The sequence below is a fragment of the Ascaphus truei genome, chromosome 2 (assembly GCF_040206685.1).
Source record: "Ascaphus truei isolate aAscTru1 chromosome 2, aAscTru1.hap1, whole genome shotgun sequence".
In the NCBI taxonomy this organism is placed as follows: domain Eukaryota; kingdom Metazoa; phylum Chordata; class Amphibia; order Anura; family Ascaphidae; genus Ascaphus; species Ascaphus truei.
In genome coordinates this window covers 356,467,597-356,488,924 of record NC_134484.1, presented here as the reverse complement: position 1 = coordinate 356,488,924, position 21,328 = coordinate 356,467,597, and the positions used below count along the sequence as shown (strand labels likewise).

At 38.9% G+C, this 21,328-nt stretch overlaps 1 protein-coding gene across 1 annotated transcript in view; it reads left to right on the top strand.

Annotated features, from left to right (window-relative positions):
- The first annotated feature begins 3,506 nt into the window (after positions 1–3,506).
- Positions 3,507–21,328, top strand: part of SATB1 (SATB homeobox 1) — a 187,256-nt gene continuing 169,434 nt past the window's right edge. Inside the window, exons 1-2 of the mRNA XM_075586910.1 lie at positions 3,507–3,786; positions 6,148–6,363. The gene's annotated coding sequence lies outside the window, so the exon portion shown is untranslated. The remainder of the gene's footprint in view (positions 3,787–6,147; positions 6,364–21,328) is intronic.

The window sequence follows — 21,328 nt, the reverse complement described above, 5'->3', positions numbered from 1 at the left end:
GCTCTGAAGGCCTCAAGCCCCAGGGTTGAGTTCAGGGACGATCCGGAGGAAAGGAACATAGTTGAATCAGTTCAAGACTGTATTCTTTGTGTTGGAAGAATAAAGTACCAGTTCTCTTATATACTCCTGCCTGAGAGTGCAATCAATCGGGGGGAGAGGGGGTAGAATAAGGGGGTTCTCCTGCAGGGATTGCCTCCAGCACTCCTGGAATCTGCAAGAGATGGAGGCGCCGCACCAGTAATAAATGAACAACATCACCCCAAAATCCTGTCCTGTCTTCCTCACTACCATCGATGGAACCTCAGAGCTTCTGTGAATCAGCAGGTAACCAGCACATGACACCCTGTAATAGCGTCATCTCCCAGAGGGTGGGGGGAATCCTGTTACATATGTATATCACATATACATATTTTAATTCCCATATATTTTCTTTTTGTAGCAGTCTAAGAGTTAACAAATGCTGACGCTCTGTAGTCTGTCCTCCTTCATTAGTAAAGCTTCCTGCAGTTACCTTTGACAAATATTAAAGATGTACACAGAGAGCTGCTTCCTAATCAAAAAATCCACACAATCTAACATAAAAGAGAGCAGATTTTACTTGGTGTTGTTTTGACTAAGGAAAGTGGTTAAATAAGATCTCCTAATGTCACATTCACTGAGCACTGCCAGCAAATATTAAGTTATCATCCTCAAAGACAAGTGATGCAAGATTAAACACTTGAACATATGAATACGTTAATTAAAAATAATTGGTGGTGCTGAATGGGTTAATTCTTGTCTTTAATGTGACAGATACCAACTGGGTTAATTTTGACACTATGGAATCTATGTACCAAGACAAAATAATGCAATTCTAGGGCAAACAATTGCACCACATACACATATAAATTAAAACAATATTATTTTCAATTGGATTTTTGAAATAAACCTTGTGCAATTTGTTTGCCCCAGAATTGCGCCAGTTTTTACTTGATGTAAAAAATCCTTTAATGCAGGTGGTGTCAAACTCCAGTCCTCAAGGGCCACCAACAGGTCAGGTTTCAGGAGATCCCTGCTTCAGCACAGGTGGCTCAATCAGTGGCTCGGTCATTCTGACTGAGCCATCTGTGCTGAAACAGGGATATCCTGAAAACCTGACCAGTTGGTGGCCCATGAGGACTTGAGTTAGCCTTCAGTTAGCCTGCTTCAATGTGTTCATTATTTACAGTGGTTAATGTTAACCCTTTTGTGTGAGAGATGCTGGAGGGGTTAATATGAAACCTTTCTTTGAGATGCACTGAATAGATTTAGTTAACCTTAGGAAAGGATGAGCACTGAGAGAAGTTAATGTTGAAACATTAAGCACCAGAGAGACCAGTGTTCGAGGGGTTAAACCTAACATGTATTCTACAATGGGCAATGTTATCCTTTCAGTAACAAGTGCAGAATGTGGCTAATATGTTCTGTTCTTTAGTTGGTACTGTAATTAGCTAATGTTAACACGTTATGTGATAGGTATTAAATAAGTTAATTGAGGGAAGTGGTTAACATGTCATTGATGTCACTGCCTTGGCTTTTCTTCCCACCCTGCCACCTGGTTTAGGTTTGTTAAAAAATAAATAAAAAATAAAAATAGATAAGTAATGGAGCTTTATACTATAACACCACAGGTTACAGTTCACACTTCCTATCTCCATTCATACACAACTTTTCATGCATGCATTGCTTGCTCTACTAATCCAACTCCCCCTGGAGGCTCTCCTGATCATTTCAAGCCTGATCGCAGCAACATCATCTCCTCTGAAGTTGGCATTGTGTATGCGAGAGCCGAGAGAAGAGACCCAACCAAATCGTTGTTCTGTGCTAGAGCTAAAACAGCAACGCCCCCTGTTTACCCCTGGGATAGGATGGAACAGTAACACAGCACCGATCACTGGGCAAACGTTGTTCTTTCATTACCATGTCAGGGCACAAGCCTGTGGCTCTGATACCCGACAGTAAAGAATGTTTGAGATGACGTGTCTGACACTTGGTCCATAGGGAACATCTTTTGTTATACATTAGATTGCACGCTCTGCGGTAAGAGGATTCAATGAAGTCTACAATATAAAGCATCAATAAAGCATGCATCGGTTTGCTGAACTAGCAGATGCTGAGGCTTCTCTAGGGAGCAGAGGAGAGGGAGGGAAATGTTCATCCCCTCTTCTGACTCCATCCCTCAGTGTAAAGGGGAAAGGGACTCAGGGGGCAAAGGAAGAAGTACCACCTGCTTTCAGATACATCTCTATATGTCTCTACAAAGAGGAATACAGAAGGGGTGGAGGTGTGGCTGCAGGTGGCTCTGGAGCAGCCTGTTTGAAACTTCTACTGAAATCAGAGTTTAGCCCCCTTGCTAAAATTAGGCCCCTTTTAGCATATAGGCTATGGCAGCTGCTGGCAGTGATGGGGTTAAAGCCATTGCACACGGTTCTGTATGTGAGCAGTCCCAGAGGCAAGTTATATTGTTGTAGTATTCAGGCACATGCTTGTCTGGCAGGACCTGGAGAGTTCTAGCAAGGCATGTGACCGGTGGGGTGACTGTTTGGCCACATTCAGTTTTGCCCAGAGACTGGGAGGGAAAAAGGTTGACAGAGATTCCAATGCTGCAGGGAGCAGGACTATAGCCCAGGTTTAAGTAGGTATCTGGGGCTGAGCCTACTCCACTCCTATCCAGGGTTAAGTTGGGTCCTGGGAGGAACTGCATGCAAGGGGGACTGCTGCATGAAAGAGATAATGAAAACCCATCCTGTTTATAATGTATGCCTAAGGCTGCGGCCCCGCTGGCACTGACCATGCTCATGCTTGAGAGCGGTGACGTTACCAGCTCTCCAAGCATGAGCGCCGGGTGTCCTCGCTATTTCGGAAGTGCGCGGGGGGGGGCATTGTGGGCAAATTGAGCGCGCTTGAAAGTTACATTTTTTTTGTTTACGCAAGCGCCAAGAGTGGGTGAGCGTGTGTGCCCGCGCTTGAGCGCGCGTGCACAGCGTGAGCGTGGATGTGACGATTCACACTGACTAAGGTAAGCGCACAAAGCTCGCTCAGCGCCAGCGGGGACTCAGCCTAATGCTCAATAAAGCAAGCATCCTGTTAAAAGTTCCTGGTGCCCTTCTCTAATTATTCTACTCCTCACTTCAAGCCTGGCCTGGATCCACCTAAGAAGCCCTGAGACAAAAGGTACAAACTGATTGAGCTACGCTGAAGCATGTAGAAACCCTGTCTGCAGTGCAAAGAGACTGAAAACGTGTACACCCTATCTTCTGCAGCCAGGGGGGTGGGGGGGATAGGGGTGTTACAAGTGGTAAAAAAAATGGTATTGTAGCCACCCTCCACACTGGTGTCTTATCTGTGTCTCAGTTAAACACAATCAGGGAGCTTGAGACTGGGAGGTGCACAGGGCGGCGAGGTATGAGCAGGCTCACACCTCTCCTCCCACAGTCACACACGGCATATCTTTGTATATATCTATATACACACACGCACAGTCACTCACAGACTGTCCCACCCGGGGAGAAGACAGCACGCACGCACACAGGACAGGGGAGAGATAACCCTCGCCCCGTTTGTTTCTTTCTATTTATTTTTAATTGTAGAAGGAAGAGCTTATTTCCAGGAAGCCACGACACAATTAAAGAGAAAGTGCAGCACAAACCAAGGGGCAAGTGTCCCCGCCAATTATTTCATTTTTGGGGAGGAGGGAATCTTTTTGATGGAGAAAGAAGAGACAAAGTGAAGTTCAGGAGAAGGAAGACAGTGGTGGTGCTGCCCAAGGTACAGTGTGTGTGTGTGTGTGTGTGGCAGCGCATGTTCTGCCGGCAGAGGGAGCTTTACACAATGCGAGAAGCATATTTATACCACCCGTCACCGCTCCAGGACACGGGGTGGGTGGGGATATCTGGCCAGTCATAGTTTGCAAGAAAAACGATGGTCAGCACAAAATTGAATTAGCCACTTCATGCATCCTGTGCTTTTTTATGGTTAAAAGACAACCACTATGTATATGATTTATTAAAGTTAGTATGGTCATCGGGCCAGTGCGCTTCATGTCTATGTACTGGTGACGGGGTCTCTAGCCTCCCAATTACTCCCGGATGAAAGGGGCCATCACTGAAACTTGCACCATGATCACTTAACTTGCAATGTGCACTGTTTTTCTATTGCAAGTAAACAATACACATTTAGCTATAAGCAGATGTGTGAAGGATTTTCACTCTAATTACACTATGATTATTGCTATGATGGGTTCACTTTTCTGTCCCTCCAGCACTGAATGATATACTGTACATGTAATAAACCTGTATGCCTCTACTGTGCCATGTAACATACAGACACGCAAAAGATCACAAGTTGCTTTTCCTGAACTTCTGAATTTCTGTACACTGGAGCAAACTCCAGAAGGTGTCACCCTTGGACAGGTGTCCTTTTCTATGTTATATGGGTGCTCAATAAGAAGAGCAGATCCAGCAATGGACAGTGGCACTAAAACGGTCACTACGTTGACAGTTTTGACAACAAAAATGATATCTGTATTATTTATTTGTATCTACTCCGATGTTTGTGAGTGTTTATTGACAATACTGTATATTACTCTGTATTTGCTTTGTATGCTTTGATGAGGAAGGCTGCAGAGTATCACATGAGCACTTGAAATCTTATAAATGCCCATCATGGTTTCTCTGTCTAATTGTTAGGGCTCTGTCCAACTTTTTGACCCATGGGTGGTAGCCACAATTGGTGACCAGTATAACTAGAACCAAGTTTCCAGGGCCCCTAGAAACTCCAGCATCCCTGAGTTCTATGAGACTGCAAGGATTCCTTCCACTGCTAAGAAAATGTTTACTTTTTAGCTGCTTTTTTTAACTTATAATTATTATCCTAAATAATCTCTTGCAATGCGTTGCGGGGCCCTCTATTCGCGTATGGGTTCTACAGATATTTAGTTTTTCTGCTTTATTATTTACTTTGAACTCTAGTGTGTGAATCCCCTGGTGAAAAAGCTGCAATACAACAAAGATAACCTATTTATTGTTCATATGTGTTTATAGATTTTGTCTGTATGATGTAAAATTGGTAAGAACATCTGTTTGGAGAAGACCTCATTTGTTACCTTAACTTTTTTTGTGGATGCAACATTTTCAAGCTTTCTGCTCCAAAATAATAACCTGTGGTAAAAAGATGTTATATTTTATACAAATGTAATGGAAACCGGTTACTAATACCTTGTCAAATATAAGACCAAAAATACTGACAAAGTATTTTAAATATATGTGTGTGTGTGTGTGTGTGTGTATATATATATATACAGTGTTCGACAAACCAATACATTTGCACGCCCCGGGCGAGTGGATTTAACATTGTGGCGAGCTCCTATTGGCCCAAGCAGCACACGTGTGGTACAAGGTGGCGAGTAGATTTTTTTGTTCGGCGAGTAGATTTTTTGGTAATTTGTCGACCACTGTATATATATATATATGTATATAAAATCAAAAATGATTAGACGATACCGTTCTGTGATCCCAAAAGGACTTGTCCTCAAAAACCAACTTGCGAACACACAACAGAACGGTATCGTCTCGGCTGTCAAAGTACCGATACCTCTACACATATATTTTATATATATATATAGTTTTATGTTTGTTTTTAAAATAGGACTAAATTACATTGTTTTTTTTTATGTATATGAAAGACTATGACTGTTTTTGAGTCTTGGATGATGAGGATTAATTGCCGGCCATTTTATACAATAAATTATGTTTATTAAGGATCCCTTGATTGTAAAGAATGGGAGGTAACTGCCCCTCTTCCAAAACGGATGAACTGGTGATATTACTTTTTATATATATCAAAGAGAAATACTATTTCACTGAAACACATGAGGATTGGTGCAGGGCATTGCTGAGATGTAAGGATGACTTGTTTCAGACAGGTTAGTTTGTCCTTACACAGGCTCCACTGTGTAGTGGGAGGGTGTCAGAGATCTCTATGTTTAAATAAGTTTTGATGTGGGACCTGTGGTGGATGGGGGTTGCTGGTAGGTTTTCTGGACATTTGTTTTCAACAAATGTAGGTGTTGAGTTACAAGGGGAAAAAAACTGAAGAATAAATAGTTTGATGCCTTGGAATGCTTTGCAGAAATGACATGGGAGGATCTTCCGTGAAAGGTCTGAACTCATCTGGGAGGGAGGAAAGACATCTGTAGGGGATGTTTGTACTACAGTCAACCACTGCCAACTCGGGAGCTACAGTATAAGAGTGACAAGGAAATACCACTGTCATTTATATAAGTTTGTAGACTGAAGGAAGTAGAACAATTTGCACTCACGGCCACATGCTGTGGCTTTAATTCAGGTATGCCTTATTTGAGTGTTTCTGAATTACTTACTTGCCTTACTTAATTACATACAGTTTAATATTGCTAACAGCGTTTGCTTATGGTTGTGCTGCATTTCACATTGCTGTCTGTTTAAAGTTTACTGGAAAATCTTAGTAGTTTTTTGCATTTTTTTTACATCGATGTTTTGCAAATCTTTACAACATTAATTGTAAAGTTAGCTATGTTTAAGACCATTTGGGTGTATTGTGAAATGTTACATGTCATTTCTGATCTTTCTCTTGTTCAGGATCGTTTAAATACCAGCATAGTTTTAACTCTGGTGTGTTATTACTGTAAAAAGCAGTAACTTTTACTAGGGATAGCAATTACAAACTAACATTGTCCCAGTTAAACAAACCATACAAATGTAACCATCAAGCTTTGTATTTTAGGGTATGGGTAAATTCTTGTCCATATGGAAAAAACATACGTGTTACCTATAATTACAAATACTTAAGAGAGAGTGTGTGTGTGTGTGTGTGTGTGTGTGTGTGTGTGTGTGTGTGTGTGTGTGTGTGTGTGTGTGTGTGTGTGTGTGTGTGTGTGTGTGTGTGTGTGTGTGTGTGTGTGTGTGTGTGTGTGTGTGTGTGTGTGTGTGACATTTTAATCTTTAATATTACTTTTATTATCTTAGAAACAGTAGACAGGTTAGTTTGTCCTAACAGGCACGTACACTGTGTAATATGGGGGGGGGGTGACAGATCTCTATGTTTCTATGTTTAAAGCAGCATAATTTCCTTGTTTTATACCCACTCTATTTTTTTTTTATTTTATTTTTTTTTAAAGAAGACTGGCAACTGTTACACAGGAAGGCAACTGTGAAAAAAATAAGGAACTGTTAGACCAAAAGGGTGTTGGAAAGCCCATTAAGTTATTTCGGGTAGCAATACATTCCTATGTTGTCCTACAGCTTCAAATATGTATTCAATAATAGCTCTTTGTATGCAAAACAGCATTACTAGTGAATGGCCAGCCAAGTGGGATGCGGTCACTGGTGTGTTGTAACATAGCATTGTTTCTCTCCTTTGCAAGTGAAATAAATGTTAATTTGAGTTCTTAAAAAAGCAATCCAAGCACTTTAAAATGTAAAAAAAAAAATGTGTTTGTTTTAATATATGCAGCCTTTGATTACCTTTATTGAAAACGAATTACCTAAGCTGCCAATTGATTGATTCTCCCGTGATCGATCAGCAAAGATCCTGCTTCCACAGGTTCATTAAATGGCTGCCTTTCAGTTTCAAATCAATTCTTCAGTCAGTGTGACTCAGCCGCTACAATGTATTCTTCTATTACTAAGGTAGCATCTATTGTTACAGTTTGCAGCTCAAACTGCTGTGAATATTGGCAACAAATGATCACAAACAGGAAAGTGTTACAAAGATCTTGCACTGCTTGGTAGTTGTGCTAAAACCTGCTAATGAAATCAAAGAATGCTCAGTATGTTAAAGCTCATCAGAAATGGCATTAAGAGTTGAATTTTAAAATAAAAAAGGTAATAAATATTATCTAATACTACAGAACTGAATAATTTACATTTAAAAAAAAAAAAAAAAACACATGTAGGATATTGCATGGATGGCTCCTTTGAGGAAGAGTTGTGGAATATGTAAATTAAAAAAAAAAAAAAATGAATTTGGTTGGTAGGCTTAGATTGTCTAATATTGTCAGTTAGTACTTCATGTAGTGTATTGACTTTGTAAAAACTGCTGAGAGGCTTTTAATGATTTGTAAAAAATGAGCCCAAGATTTCTTGAAAATGACCATTTATGCTGATCTTTGCTATGATCTCTGGATTAAGGGTGTAGTCCCAATTCTCAAATGCATCAAACAATGCGTACAAAGTGACCCACACAGGCATGCAACACAACTTTCTAACATTTGGAAAAGTTGTTTCACAGTTTGAGTTATATTTTGCTGTTTTGCAACTTTAGGCCAAGATAGCCAACTGTAAATCACATACTATACAACAATGGTATGGAATGGCTTAGGACTTTTCTACAGCAGTAGTTGCCATAGCTGACAAATAATGCTGAATTAGTAACTCACAATAGTGACCATTTTTAAGAGTCCCCAATAATGTATTTCCAACAATATTTTTTGCAATCACTGAATCATTTCAGAATGCACTATGCCCTCAGTAAAGTATAATGGGAAGGCAATGGTAAAATATGTATTATCAAATATTACGGCCATTGAAATTAACTTCACCTTTATAAACACCATGCACTGTGTACTATTTTCAAAACATAATTGCGGTTCATGTTCCTTAGTGCAAAATCCCAGAAGGGATGTAAGCAGGTGTGCCCATTTAGCCACAAGTGTTTCTTTCATTTCATCAACACTGGCAGTCTCAGAAACCACAGTCTTGTATTCAGATTAACACTTGTAAATGTCTTACATCTAGGTTATTGTACTGTCTGTCAAAAAATATCACTACAGTATGTCTAAAAACGATCTTATGCCATCTTATAATTTTGCATCACATCATATTTATAAATATATAGTACCAATAGTACTGAATAATTAGTTTGTCCACCCTTTAAGACCTGGATTCCTCTTTCACATTAAGTGCATGTACAGTACTGTGTGCATTGAACTGGCATTGCTATAGCGTTACACTCTACTTGCTAATATCTAATGATTAATAATTTTTTAGTATTGCATAGGCAATACAGTATACTTAGAGGTAACCAAACCTGCCCAAATCCGCTTCAACTATGTTTTGCTCATTCTTTTTTTATTTTAAATAGACAATTTGAAAAAAAAAATAAGTGTTTGCCCAAACTTCTTATGTCAAAGGGTTAAGGCAACATTCTAATGAAATTGTAGATGTTCGCCCTACAGGAATCTACTCTGAAATATGGGTTTTGCTGGAGAGGAAAGGAGGATTAATACCCATTGACTGATATACCTTGCAAAACACTCATCCATACAACATACAGTATACAGTATGGAGAGATTGACAAAGTGCCTCAAGGGCACGAAACGCGTCAGAGTGTTCCTTCGTGAGGAACTTTCCTATTTTTGTATGATCCAATAAACAAGTTTTAAGCATCAGTTTTAAGCATCAGCTTGTCTTTCGGCGATTCCACGGCAGCAGTGCACGGCGCTTTTTCCCTTGGCTGGGATTTATTCTTACCAGTATGGAGAGATACCTATGAATACAGCTGAGGTACCTGGAAAATAAGATAATTTAAATATGCAAATTGTCTTATTTCCCAGGTATCTAAGGTGTGTCCACAGGAATCTCTCCATGTGTAAATGAGGGTTTGTGGGGGTATATATATACAGTGTAAGTCAATGGGTACACTACTAAATAGAACTGACACACTATCATGTACCACATTTGGGCAGAAACTTTGCACATCTCTATGTTTGAGCATTTATATTTTGAGTATTCCCATAAAGAGAAATATCTTTCAAATTTGTATGGGCTGTGTTATGGAAACAATAGCTTTAAAAAAAACTACCTACACACAAAAGATTATCATATACTTATGAACAATTTGCAAGTGAACAATGAAGAATATCAGTGTAATGATCCAGAATTGATATTGTGCCGTTTCTGCAGGGATTCAAGTTATGATGATCACTCTGTTCTTAAGTGAAACCTCCCAATTCTTGAATGAAATATTTAGCTTTGCAATGAGAACTTACCTTTACAAGTGAACTATATCTAAAGCATTTAACTTGGATAGCAACTATGTCTGGCAAATTAGCTCATATGTTGTCATTTTCAGTATTTTTATTTGTAAATAAAATCACCTTTAATGAAAAGGATACATTTTGTATAACACAGGGACTATTTATCTATGTTGGCTTAAGGTGTCAGCTTAGCAGTTTCCTGAAATAAATACTACTTTGCAGGTTAGTGCACACACACACATTATATATTTTCTTGACACCACTAAATAATGTCTTTGTCTGCATTTTAATATGTACTTGTGGTGTAAGCTGCAAAACCTGTCTCTTCCCTGTTAAACCTTGCATAGCTAAGTTGCAAATAAAAAAAGGAAAATCATACCTTTCAGAACCCATGCATAGCATGCCATTTACACTGTATTTTTGCAGACAGCTGTAGACTACTAAAAACACAACATAATATGCAGGTACATGTTAACTCTAACACGCATTTTTTTCCCCAAAGAGTATCTGGAATAGCAGCTTTATTATAGATGGATAGATTTTACTTGTTTGCTTGTACAACTGGCTGGATACTGTGACAAACATGTTTGTGGCATTTGTTTTGTATTCATAATACTAGCACCGTTTTGTCTCATTATTGTTATATGCCAGTCATAATAAACGTTATGTATATGTACAGTATGTATGATTTAAAAATATATATATTTTAGAAAACCTGCAATGGTTACAACAAAGCAGTTAATGTTTTCAATTGCTCAAACATAGTAATATAGTAATCAAGCGTTCTTTTCACATTACTAGTATTATGCTAACATACAGATGATGTATGTATATGGTATATGTATCGCGGCAAAAGTGGGGCAATTCTGAGGCAAAGGAGACTGCACCAGATGTATCAAATACAAAAATCCTATTGCTTTCAATTGACATGTATTATGTGATACATTTGGGACAGACTTCCTTCCCCCCAACCCCCCCACCACCACCCAGAATTGCACCACATTGCCTTGAAACATGTGTCCTTTTGGGGGTTATGCATCAAAGACACCCAGCTGCAAAACCAGGGCAAATCTGGAGAACAAAAACTGCACAATATTTCTGAATGAAAAAATTCCTGTTGTATTCTTTAGAGCCGATTTCTTTGATACATCTATTAGTGTTTTTCTCCAGTTTTTCTTCTGTTTTTTTCTTCTGTTTTTTTTTTCCCCCCCTGGAGACTTTGATACTTGTATAAAAACTTGAAAAATTTACTGAAAGAGTGTATTGCGATAGGAATTCCTTTACCGACCTGAAATCATTAGCAAAAATAAAGTACATGAATTATATATTCATTTATTTCCTCATACCATTATCCTCTTATCTTACCATTAATCAAATGCACAGTTTAGCAGTTACATACGTTGACTGATGAAGCAGCAGCTGACTGGCTTTGTTCATACATATGGATGTACTAAGTAATGTTTCATCTTCTTGCATTTATTGTTTACGCAACAAAAAACTTGATGACAATTTTGATGCACAAATGCATTTATGATGCACAAAAGTGGTGCATGCTTTTATTTGATATTACATTATGACATATTATTTACATATTTACAGTATACACTACAGACATCACAGCAACTCCTCCACTATCTGCACCCCCTGGCGTATTTTTTGTCTTTGTGAAAATGATGTACAATAGGCGTACACACATAAAAATGGGTTTAAACATTAGCGTACAGAGACGCGCCAACCTGCAATTCTTCTGTATGTCTGTTTTACAACAAAATGACTTATAGCAACACTTTATACATAAATTAAACAGATTAGTGATATCATGAAAGAATTTACCTAGTTTATCCAAAAATTTGTAAGCAGGATTCCCTATTGAATGTGATAACTTCCTGCAATATTTGTTATTCTTATGTCCCCTCTCCCATTGAACATTGCAGCAGAACCGGCCTGCGATTTATAAATACATGATAACATATCAAATGTGTTTGGGCACTGCTGATATTGAGAGCTACATTAACATCAGTATTCAAAATACAGATACATTTAGATTGTTATAGTTCACAATTATATAAGATATTTATTATATGCAAAAAGCACATTTTTATTTTCATAATGTAAGCTCTTCGGGGCAGGGACTTCTTTTCCTTGTTACTGTCATGTCTGAAGCGCTTATTCCCATTATGTGTTATATTATTATGTCACTTGTATTACTGCTGTGAAGTGCTATATACCTTGATGGTGCAATATAAACAAGACATACATGCTGTACATACATGTATCAGTAATAGAGATGAGCGAGCAAGGTCAAATCCAGTTCCCAGAATTCCATGGCTTGTTTAGGTCAAATCCATCCCCCCACACCAAAATCTGTCTACATATTGGGTACTTAAAAAGGAGAGCAGATATATGTAAGAGGGACAGACACTTTCAATTTAGTAGTGTCTCCCTTTGTGTGTACTGTATATATATCCCCTCAAACTTCCCTCCAAATAAATTATGGAGACAAGCTTGTGCTGAAAAAGGAGCACACCTGAGGTACCCAGAGAAGTGCAAATAGCTATGCAAAGTATATTTAAATGAGTCTCATCTCTAAAAGGATTTCCATACCAACTGTATTGAGTTGATGAGTGTAAGGCACCAACATAATGACTGGAATGGTGTACGACCCAACAGGACTAGAGTCCACTACCAGCTAACGGCTAGCAGTGCACCACTTTCTACTACTAGCATACCTGTAAAGGATATCTATGCTGTTGATTATAACCTTGAAAGGACTTCAAGCAGAAAGTAATCATATGTACTCAGGGCTATGAGTTACTGGGGCCAGGGGAGATTAAATAAAACACATGTTTTCTGACAAATACAAGTAAAAACAAGGTGAAGCACAGCAAATAATACCAATGCAGAGAGAAAGTAATATAACAAAGTGACTTGAGTTAGTAGTACTTATAACTACTTATAAAGGATAAAGACAGTGGGACATATTTACTAAGCAGTGTTCTGCCATAAGGCACCTTTGGTGTTGGAATACATACTGTACACTACTATTCAAATAAATGGACTGTGAGTAGGTAAGAAGGAATTCAGACCAGGGTAATGTAGTTGATGTGATCTACTTATATTTTGCAAAGGCATTCGATATGGTACCACACAAGAGGTTAGTGTTCAACATAAAGTAAAATTGGTCCCAGAGAGGCAGACAGAGAGTTGTCATAATGCAAACGAATATAAGTGCGCAACTAAATATCTCTAATGTAAAATATTCCGTTAACCCATTAACCACCTATGTGATACAATAGTTGAAAAAACAACCTCTATATTGAAGATAGGCGTCTGCAGCTATAATGATAGGGATGAGAACACCCCTAGAGCAATTGAAATACAAAGAAAACAAAAGCGCAGACGCACATAGTGAAGTATGTATAATAAATATATATATATATATATTGTTAGGGTAAGATATCTGCGTACATCAGATCAAAAAGTATTCAGCATTTCATGCACAATGACATGGGTTACCCGACGTCACACGGCCACCGCTGGATCGAAGGATATCCACTTTGCTGCCTTTAGGAAGATCTTTGCCTGGAAGCACACCGCCACGGCACTTGGGGAACACCCTCCGCTCATCTCCAGGGTCCACGTAAGGAGCCTTTGCAGGTCAGGGCCGTCGAAACCGCCACTCCTTCCGGCTTACCGCCGATGGGACGCCCTCAGGGGTCAGAGCAATTCCAGCAATGTTCTCTGGGTCAGCTGCAAACTGCCTGGAGGGTTTCTGTAATGATCTTTCCCAAAGTTCTCTGGGTCTGCTGCAAACTGCCTGGAAGTTTCTGTAAGTTTCTGTAATGATCTTTCCCAGAGAATACAATAAGTGCAAGAAACAAAATCAGACAATAGGAAAGACAACCCCTGCCCCCAGATGATTTACAATCTAAGGCCGTGATTATACCTAAAGTTGCCCGGCGACTGAAAAGCAAAGCGCATAAATCCAATGTAACCATACATACCTATCGCGATGGCCATGCAGCGCCGACCTGCAGGGTGGCAGACTGGAGAGGGGACAGAGGAATTTGTTCTTGGCAGGCGACGGCTGCGTCATGTGAGCAGTTCAGCCATTGAGGGCGACCCGCTCACAGCCACGTCTCTGCCACGTCTCCCTGTCTCCTCCGGGTGCCACCTGACTATAGTTGAACTTGCCACTTTGCCGGATCGCAGCAGTGACATCACCTCATCGCGCTGCCGCCCAGCAGCTCCTGTATAATTGTAGCCTAAGTGGTAGCTTGAGAACCAAAAAATATTCTTTATGAATTCAAATAGATAAAACAAAAAAATTATCATTTACACTCAACATTATACCAAAATAAATGTTTGTATAGTCGCCTGATAAGAAGTATGCACTCAAACTGGGATCTGGCTGCTGGCCTTGAAAAAGAACGCTGCGACGTTCGAAATGCATTGGATGGGTCTTTTGCCACATTAAAGTGCCCTTTTAATAATTTTTTTGTCCTGGTTTCTTCCTGCTCCGTTTGTGCTGGTGCACTTTTTGGTCTCCCTTTTCCCTGTATTGCATTGAGTAGCTGCACAGCCTGCCTGCCTGCCCTACCAGGATGTGAGTATTTGCATATTTTTCAGGGGAACCTGCCAATGAGACTGATGGTGAGTGGGTTGCACCACACACCACCTGTCTTCAGGAGGATAGTACCCATTATATGATACAATAGGTACTATATCAATTGTTAGTACCCTGGTACAGTGGTCTGGCTTATTATCATTTTGAGATATACCTGCATTTGAGCGCTTCAGCTGTTTTCCATATTGCTGGATCCCTCTGCCCTTCCCTCCGTTATTGTGTGCCTTGAAAAATGAATCCACCTGGTGCTGGTAACTGCGCCACAGGTCCTGAACCTCCGGTTGAGGGAACGATGTTATCTGCTGTGCAGTTTTCCCTTGAGGTGAGGTCTATAGCGTTCAACACAAGGAAAGTGTATAATTCCTTAAAGATCTTCTGAGTGCTCATGTTATCTGGACCATGAGTACTTGTGATGGTATTCGATGAGGAGGCGATCACATGCGGGGAATGCTGATCCCTATCTAAGTAGTATGTTTGGAGACTTACAGAGACATCAGGTAAGTGCAGTTGATATCCAATTGAGCCTGCAATCTTAAGTTATCTTAAATATAACTCAAATGTAATTCCCTGAAGCACCAAGACATAAGGGGACTTGTCCAAGATCCCTAGGAACTGAGACTGGTTATTTTAGGTTAGATTCACCTGCTTGAATTCTGGAATGTTACCACTGGGTCACTCTTTCTACCTTCTGCTGTGAATGGCTAACAGATTTCTCAATTACATATTACTTGATAATATTTCAGAATACAAACAAATGTATGAAAGATAACAAGAACAACATGAAACATTAGGCAATGTGTGCAAGTTTACAACTTAACAATTGCTACAAAAATGACACTAAATTGTTGATAAATTATTATCATTTATTTGTCAACATATTCCGCAGCACGGTACTGAAGCCAAAGGATCACAAGATATACTAGTCAGTGACCGATATATGAACGTATAACACACTCCAATCAGTCACTTTGCATAAACATGAGAGCCTTCAGAGAAATCCCTTCTTCAGCTGTAAACACATACGTGTTGGTCCCAGAGCAGTGCACAATGGTCTTAAACTGGGATACATCCTAATCAAATAGAGTTCTACAGGTGTAATAGCGTATAAATACTCTAAAACCTCAAAATTATTCATGTGTACTGATCGTGCACAATTTAAGCCTGAAGAAGACCTCTGCAAAGTTTTGTAAGTTCTGTATTCATTCTCATATCTGTGATAGTACGTATTGTATGTATTTACACCTGAAGAAGGGATTATTATGTCTGCATCATTAAAAATACTTTAAATGTCTATTTGACTTTTGTCACAGATTTTTAGAGTGCCACAAGTACAGTTCTCTATTAAAGTCTATGGAGCGATTTCTGCTGGATTCTCACTTTACTGATAGCGCACCAACCACCATTTTGAAAAGAGTGGAGTGCTCCCAACATCTTTAGATCCTTATGTATGTATGTATGTATAACTTTATTTATATAGCACCATCCAGGTACATAGCGCTTCACAGCAATAATAAACGTGACATAATAATTTAGAACACATAATGGGAATAAGCGCTTCAGACATTAAAGTAACAATTGGAAAGAGAGTCCCTGCTCCAAAGAGCTTACAATCTAAGCGGTAGAAGTGAAGGACCCCCAAAAAACTTCCCTACTTGGGATTCATAAAAAAATCTTCAGAAAAATAGTATTTGTGGGTCATGTAGGAATCATGTTGGAGTTCCATGTCCCTGTGTTATACTATCCTTTTCTATACCTTATAACAATCACTTAGACTGTAAGCTCTTCGGGCAGGGACTTCTTTTTCCTAATGTGTACTTTTCTGTTGGCGCGCTTATTCTTACTAGGTCACGTGTGTTACTACTGTGAAGCGCTATGTACATGGATGGCACTATATAAATAAAGGTATACATACATACATAGTTCTACAAAATGATTGTCATGTAATATTATTGTTTGTGTTGTTAGAATTTTAGTTTCATACAGTCTATTTATATGTATATTATTATTTAAATCACAATGGAATGCTAAATATGTTTTCTGTACAAGCTCATACTTTCCCTACATTCTTATCCCACAATATATAAGAATGCAATTATACAGTTTATGGTTTGAATTATCACCACATCTTCTGCATCAAACCAATGTTAACGTTACAGCATCAAAGTAAAATCAAGAAAACACAATTAAACATTCACTTAATCACTAAACATCTGTTAGTAGGGTAATATATTTGTCTGGGTTCCAAAGCGGCCTGCAAAGACTAATATGGACACATACTATATATTTGTTGTATAATTCTGCAAAGGGCTGTATTTTACATTTTATATGTGCAATGAATGTCTGCCATGAGGTGCTTACAATTCAATAGCATTAACATGCTAACATATTATTTTTTTTATATCTCAGATTATTTAATAACACTGCTTTTTCAGCTATTACAACTTCAAATTAACTCGTTCTGAACAAATATCAGAGCTATAGTTTATGAAATGTTGTATATATTCATTGCAGTTGGTTTCAGGAATATCTTTGTTTGTATTTAGTATACATTATTCAACAATGAATTATGTTGTAAAATAATTAACTTAGTTGGAGGGGTGATATTTTATGAGAATCCATCCATACTTTAGTGAAGTAAATTGTACCTCGTGTAATTTAGCAATGTACTCATACAGCTAACATTTCCCCCATGCTAATTGTATTGGGTGATTTGTTATTCATACATTATAATCACAATATGATGCACAATTTACAAAAGTGAGTCATCATAATATTATTCATAGTTGTGGTTGAAAAATAAAAAAATGGTGAGACCAGCACTGTTATCTGATTCTACAAGAATACGTGTTCCCTTACCGAAGACAAGTGTTTTCCCCCTTGGTTTTGCACAAAAGGAAATCATTTTAGTGAAGGGGATCCTATATAGCATCCATGTCATAATTACAGTTGTACTTGGCAGGATGCATATTGATATCATTCTGCTCTGACATTCTGCAAACCCAAACAACACTTTAACATGATTCTGTTTCTTTAAAACTGCAGTCTCCTCTATTTGCCCTATTAATTGTTGATATGTTGCCATCCACAAGACAAAAATTAGAGCTGTAATTAAATAATCATGTGATGCTCCTTAGTGCCAGAGAGAGAGAGCAAACTCATTTTTCCAGGCACTGATGGTCACTGATTATTGCATTATAACTGGCTCATTTTATGTTTTTTACAGCTCTCTACATTACCTACCTGCTAAAAAAAAAATGTGAGTTTAACTGGATTAGTGATATGGAATAGAGATCCGCATAAACACTTGGTGGACATTCCCTTTTGCTGTCACCAATTGGTTCATTTTGGAGAATTGCATCAATGGTGTAGTTGTTTGCCATGCAATTTACATTGGTGTTTTGGCTGCTATGAATGCATATGAGGAATGCCAGGAGAATTACAAAAGAAGCTGGGTATTAAAATTCAGAAATGATTAAAATTGAAATAAAAGGATGCTGCTTCTTTGCCAATACTCTGGCAGTCATAATGACAAACAGAGATTAGTTTCCACCTTCATCTTTTCCCTTTTCCTCTTGTTTATTGTTGACACATTTTTCTTATGTCTCTGCAACTCGTCTTTCTGTATCTCTCTGTTCACGTTATATCTCATTCCTACTTGTTTTCTCTTCTTGAAGCACAGAGAGGCATGTGACAATACAAGGATGCTATTAATATTTCATATAAATAGAATTGAACTGACAATTACTTAAAAAATAGGTCAGATTTATTATTAGATTGACATTTTATTTATCACAATTTACTCTCTTTCTCCATTTCTGTATTGTTCACTGTCTTTAAAATACTCTTACCAAGTAGTCACGTGTTGCTTGAATAGGGAGGGAAGGGGGGGGGGGGGACTGTCTCAGGCTACTGGAAATAAAGAATTTAGCATTAGCAGCCATGGATAATCAATTATTTATGAATTCAAATATAACAGATGGGATCTAGTGAGTTAAAGTTTCTTTTTGACTTGCTGAGTTTTTTTTATTGCAACCTGTTTTGAACATGTTGAAAATCTAATGTAACATTTGTATGTATTTCTGTTTGGTATATTTTGTTTAACTATTGTTATGTTCAGTATTGCCACAGTTTATTTTTATAGTAGTGTTTGTAAGAAAAAATGGCATTTTAAGGATTTTAGAGAATCGTTTCTCAATTTTTCTTTCTATCACTGATCATTTCAATGCTAATCAGTAGTTGGAGGACCATAATGCTTAATTAATATATTTCCTATGTATGCTGAATGTATTAGGTATTGTACTGGGTCTATATCTCATATAATAGCCTTCTGCAAATGGCCAGAAAAGTCACAGTCTCAGAACACTGATGCCTTTCAGTGGATATTGAAGAGTCCACCAATAAAGTCTTCAAGGATGACTATTTAGTCCAGAGACCACAGTTTGAAAGCCATTATTTTAGAGGAATGTTTGTATATAATGAATGTAGCATTGTATACAAATTGGGTAGATTATCACAAATATAATAATGTGAGCATTAACAAGAATGGTTAAATTAGTAGCACTAATCAGAAACTTGTGAGCAGCCGCATCACATCTTATCTATGACATCCATTCATTCTTATATCAAAACATGAAAGGATGAGGGGAAAATAAAAACTTAAGATAGAATATATGTAGCATACAGCTATTTCAATTCCTAAAAACAAAGAAGAATGAATATCCCAGATTTGTTTTACCTCATACATGTGGAAACTTTCTCTATTGTATTGCATAGCACACAATCCAATTTGATTACAAATGTAAGAATGAAAACGTAGAATGTACATGTTATTGTGCATTAGTGTTCTGTAAATAGAGTTCTAGAATGTGGTTTTATTTCTTTTATTTGGGGAGTGTTAATCAGTCTTAGTAAAGTGTAAAATAAATCCAGAGTGCACTATGAGGCAATTACATTGTTGAAAAACAATGTTTGTTACTGACATTTTTTTAGAAAATATTTGGGAACTAAACTATATCCGTTGTAAAGTTACTTTGTTTTAATGTATATGACTGTGTCCATGTACAGGTATCTGCATTGTTGACAATGGTTCACAAGTGGACCGAAATGTTTATCGCACTGTAATAAATGTTCTACTTTTGAAAAGACCACTGGAGTGCCTCTCTCTCTCTTCACTCTCTGCATGTTAATCCACAGAGAGTCTTTAAAATAAATTAGACATTATGTACAGATGAAGGCCACTCTAGTTTTGTTATAGAAAATTTGTATGTGTGTGTAGCCATGCCATCTGTGGCTACTAGTCTGCTTCCCTCCTGGCAGCAAACCCTGATACAAGCAGGCCTTGCCAGTAGTTGATATGGGGGTTTTCCCCCTCCGAGGAGCTGCATTTGAATGACAGCGGGAGGCGGTGACATCAGGCCTGGGCAAGACCAATCATGCGGCAGACCTGGTGCCCTCCTACCGGCAGTACTTAAGGACAATACCGCCCCAAATTTAGCAGTGCCTTTCCCCACTTGAGGAACATGGAAGGGAAGGGGAGGGTTAATTCCCACTTGTGATGCTAACCAGGAGTAGGCAATGTTTGATCATGGTATAAAAATATAAACAACTTCATAGCATAGGACAGTTCATAAGACTCAGGATTCCAGATAGTCCAATGTTAAACACACTCCCATAGATTATGCCACTAGCCATATAGGTAAGTCTTATGTGGTGGTCTAGGTAACCGTGTGTAGGGCTGATCACATAAATGAAGTAAATGGATTACTCACTGCTGACCTTGGGGATATCCTGGTCCTGTCCAGCGTGCTCCAACCAAGAAACAATTGAAGAGAGTACAGGGAAAACGGCGGTGCATCTGCTGCTGCTGCTGAAGATTGGAAACCACAAACTGCAAACCACAAAATATCCTAGGGGCAAAAATTTATTTTAGGGCATAGTAACAGCCAAAAAGAACACTCTGACGCGTTTCCCGTCAGAGTGTTCTTTTTGGCTGTTACTATGCCCTAAAATAAATTTTTGTCCCTAGGATATTTTGTGGTTTGCAGTTTGTGGTTTCCAATCTTCAGCAGCAGCACCAGCAGATGCACCACCATTTTCCCTGTACCCACTTGAGGAAGGCAGGTCACACAGTGGAGAGGCTGATTATTGGGCCTTCTCCTGTCCTCTTCCCTCCGGTGGAAAGTGAGTGCGGACCATACCTCTGCCTCTGCTAAGGAGGCATCGAAGAGCTAGGACGGCTGCAGGTGCCCTTGGCCTGTAGTGACAGTCCAGTGACCATCCTTCAGTGGTAGCTGAGAAGTACTGCATCGGGCAGAAGCCTGCATGTTACTGTGCTGTACAGAAGAGATAATAAACCGTTCCTGTTGTTATACCTCCTGCCTGGTGCGTGACCTTACTAGGGGGGAGAGGTAATAGTTCTACCGTGGGAGATCACCTTCAGTTCCTGGAGCCTATGGCAGATGGAAGAGCTGCACTGCTAAAGAGATATGTAGGGTATGAACCCCAGAAGCCTAGTCCTGTGTCCCCACTGCCACCGGCGGATGACTCAGACCTCCTGTTACCAGCCGGTATCATGCACCACACGAACCGTAATGGCCAAATCTCCCACCGGGTGGGGGAAACACCGTTACATGTGTATAATTTTATCAATATAGTGCCAACAGGGTACG